Raw genomic sequence first — 4,440 nt, forward strand, 5'->3', positions numbered from 1 at the left:
TACCTTAGAGTACAGTTTGATATCTGTTCCAAGGAGGCTTAAAGGTCTATAACTGTGAGGTTTCTGTCCTTGCCTTCTCACTCGTTCTGTTCCTTTAACCACCCTCGCTTTGTTTTCATTCATTTTTTCTGTCAAGTATTTCAATTCCCTCGTTCACACGTTTCTCCCCGCTGACGTCATCTGAGACGTCGCTGATTGGTTCCCTCACTTCCCCACGCTTTTCAATCACATTCCCCAGCTGTCACTGCCCTTCAATCAATCGATCCCTCATTATTTATACCCCGTTTTCCCCACCCTAAGTTGTTGGTTCGTCTTGATTTGTCGCTGGATGTTTTTCCCCGTTGCTGCTGTTTCACTGTGCTATTCTCCAGGAAATCCTAGAAGCCTCCGCTTTCCTAGAAGCCTCCGCTTTCCTAGAAGCCTCCGCTTGGATACCTGCTCCGTGGCGCGCGCTCGCCTCCACTGTTGTCCTGTTCCTTTACGCAGCTCGTCTGGGTGAGTTTATCTAGATTGACTGTCTTGACCTATTTCCGATTTTCGTGTGTAAACCTTTACACTGAAGTCTACCACCTTTTTGTCAGACAGTCACTCACCCAGCCATTAACGTTTTTGCTATTTCCTTTATGGAATAATATTTTGGGATCTTCCACCTCCCACTGTGTATTTACACGAAGATATTATTTCACATTTGGACTGTGTTTGGATTTTTGCTCACTGTGTATTTACACGAAGATATTGTTTCACATTTGGACTGTGTTGGATTTTTGCTCACTGTGTATTTACACGAAGATAGTATTTCACAATTGGACGGTGTTTGGATTTTTGCTCACTGTGTGTTTACATGAAGATATTCACTTGGGCTGTTTTTGGAGTATTGCTCATCACTGTGTTGTTTAACACGAAGAATATAACACCCTGTCCTCCAGCTCGTTTCAAGTCTGCTCTGTCACTGACCCGTTCCCTCTCTCCCTCTCTCGGTCTTGCACAACATCTGAGAGGTCCGCCGTGAGAGTCTGCAGAGCGGTACAGAGGTCTGCTCCTGCTTCCCAAGACTACCCTTCCGGGAGAAGCTGCAGAGCAGCAGAACTTTGCCCCTTGTTCATTGTACCTGTTTCTTGTTGACCTGCTTTCCCTGTTTCACTTATTCTAGTCACCAAATAAACAAGCCCTTGTATTTGGCAACTCTGAATCCAACTCTCTTGTGTCGTTGCGTTTGGGGTCGGTGTCAAACCATAACATTACGAACCAACCAATGACGACCCCAGCCGACACAGAGAGAGTAGTCACCTTGGGCATCGAGGGGGTGGTAAGGCGTGCCCTACGCTTCCATCGCGCTCCAGGCAATGTACCTGTTAACCGTCTCTTTGTCCCCAACTCAGTCCGGTCCCGGGTCCTCCAGTGGGGCCATACCAGCCGGTTCGCCTGCCACCCGGGCGTTCATCGCACGTTCTCCCTCCTGGCTCGTCGATTCTGGTGGCCCACCATGAGGAACGACGTCAAGGGGTTCGTACTGGCCTGCGCAGTCTGCGCCCGCAAGAGAGTCAGCACAGCAGCGGCAGTCCAGTTAGAGTCAGCCAAGGAACACGCCCTACAGCTGGATGCGGCTGCAGCTGCTGTACAGGGACTCCGAGAGCAGGTCCTGCTTGTTCAAGGTTCAATGGCCGCTTTGGCGGGACAACAGTCCGACATTCTCGCTCAGCTTCACTCGCTGGGCGACACCGTTAATGCCTTTCACCTCTCACACCCTTCAGGAACATTCCCCGCAGCCCCAGCAGATCTCGCATCTCGGGAACCCCTTCTCTCCGTCCCACGGCTGTTCGACGGTAATCCCGAGGAGTGTGCCACATTCATCATGCAATGTGAGTTGGTTTTCCGTCATCAACCAAGCCGTTTTTCTGCTCGTGGGTCCCAAGTGGCTTATATAACCAACCTACTTTCAGGCCATGCTGCCCAGTGGGTTACTTCCTCCTGGGCAATGGAGGCAGATTTTTTGTTCTCCTACCCAGACTTCGTGGCGGAGCTCCGCAGAGTGTTCCACCATCCAGCCCGAGGTCTGGACCCTGGAGCCCGGTTGGGGACCTTCCGACAGGGGAGCGGCAGGGTGACGGACTATGTCATGGAGTTTCGACTGGCGGCGGTGGAGAGTGGATGGAACGAACCTGCTCTTCGCCTAACCTTCATGAGGGGGCTCTGTGACGCAGTCAGGGACCAGCTCGCGACCCAGGAGGAACCTGGTTCCCTCGAGGACCTGTTCAGCCTCGCCATCCGCGTCGACGGACGCCTCCAGGAGAGAAGACGTGAGAGAACCCGACGGGGACCCCCAGACGCACCCCCCGAGGACCACGACCTTGAGGAGGATTTCGGTACCCCAGACGTACCCCCCGAGGACCACGACCTCGAGGAGGTTTTCTTTACCCCAGACGTACCCCCCGAGTACTACGACCCCGAGGGGGTGTTCAGGGAGTCCAGGGCTCAGGTCTTTCCGCCTCGCCGGCCTTACGACTGTGCCGTCGACCGCCGCTCAGGGGCTCCCTTTCCCAGCGGCCGCCTCTACAGTGCTGTCCGTCCTGCCCCCTCCGTGACTGATGGGTTTGTTCCCTCCCGAGCCGTGACCAAGGAGGAACCCATGCAGCTGGGACGCAACCGCCTTAGCCCGGCCGAGCGGGAGTCCAGGCTCTTCTCCGGCCGTTGCCTCTACTGTGGCCGGGATGGACACTGTGTCTCCAATTGCCGTGCCCGGCCAAGAGGACCAGGCTCGCCAAGACCCCGGGAGATCCTGGTGAGCCGTCTTTCCTGTCCCCCGCCCCGGAGGCCCGCTGGTGAGTCGCCTCCGGACCTCTCGTCCATACCCACCCGTGCACCACCCAACCGTCTGGCGGACGTCACCCTAGCCTGGGCGGACCAGCGGGCGACGGTGGGTGCACTCATGGACTCTGGTGCTGAGGGGAGTTTCATGGACGTTGGGTTTGCCACCCGGGCCGGCATTCCGCTTGAGGACCTCGAGAGGCCCTTGGAGGTCTTCGCAATGGATCATCGCCGCCTGGCTGGCGTCACTCAACGCACCTGTCCAGTCCTTCTCACCGTTGCTGGTGACCACGTTGAGAGGCTCCAGTTTTTCGTCACCAGCTCTCCTCTTGTCCCTGTGGTCCTGGGCAGGCCCTGGCTCGCGCTGCACGAGCCCCACATCGCCTGGTCCTCCGGTGCCATCAAGGGGTGGAGCCCCTCCTGTCGTGCCCGGTGTCTTCGGGTGCCGTCCAGCCCCCTCACCGGGTCCCAGTCCTCGTCTCCGGCCTCCCTCGCCGGTCCTCTGTCCCTGTGCCCGGCCTCCGCTGTCGGGTCCCAGTCCCCGTCTCCGGCCTCCCTCGCCGGTCCTCTGTCCACGTCTCCGGTCCCCCTCTCCGGGCCTCTGTCTTTGTCCCCCTCTCCAGTGCCCCTGATCGCCGGCTTCCTTGGGTCCCGTCCGGGCAGGCCGGGGCCGTGTGGGTCGCCGGGTGCTGTAAGGTTTGGCTCTTTCCCCACCACGGGCTTCTTGAAGTACTGTGATGATTGGTCCGCTGCTCCAGACGTCTGAGCGCGCCTGTCGTGGTGCCGACCGGCGCCGGGTTCCTGCGCCGACTTACCGCCCTGGGCAGAGGGTGTGGCTCTCCGCAAGGGACCTCCCGCTACGGTCCTCGGCCAGGAGGCTCAAACCCCGTTTCGTCGGACCTTTCGAGGTCCTGAAGGTACTCAGTCCGGCGGCCCTGCGCCTGAAGCTTCCTGCATCCATGCACATCCGCCCCGTGTTCCATGTCTCCCGGGTTAAGCCCGTCTCCCTCAGTCCCCTTTTGCCTCCAGCTCCTGATCCGGCGCCTCCCGTGTTGGTGGATGATCACTGTCTTCCATCGAGCCCATCCTGACGGGCCGGGTCGGCCTGGTCGCCAGGTGGCTCCCGTTGAGGGGGGGGTACTGTGAGGTTTCTGTCCTTGCCTTCTCACTCGTTCTGTTCCTTTAACCACCCTCGCTTTGTTTTCATTCATTTTTTCTGTCAAGTATTTCAATTCCCTCGTTCACACGTTTCTCCCCGCTGACGTCATCTGAGACGTCGCTGATTGGTTCCCTCACTTCCCCACGCTTTTCAATCACATTCCCCAGCTGTCACTGCCCTTCAATCAATCGATCCCTCATTATTTATACCCCGTTTTCCCCACCCTAAGTTGTTGGTTCGTCTTGATTTGTCGCTGGATGTTTTTCCCCGTTGCTGCTGTTTCACTGTGCTATTCTCCAGGAAATCCTAGAAGCCTCCGCTTTCCTAGAAGCCTCCGCTTTCCTAGAAGCCTCCGCTTGGATACCTGCTCCGTGGCGCGCGCTCGCCTCCACTGTTGTCCTGTTCCTTTACGCAGCTCGTCTGGGTGAGTTTATCTAGATTGACTGTCTTGACCTATTTCCGATTTTCGTGTGTAA

This window comes from Notolepis coatsorum, assembly GCF_963971535.1.
Source record: "Notolepis coatsorum genome assembly, chromosome: 14".
NCBI lineage: Eukaryota > Metazoa > Chordata > Actinopteri > Aulopiformes > Paralepididae > Notolepis > Notolepis coatsorum.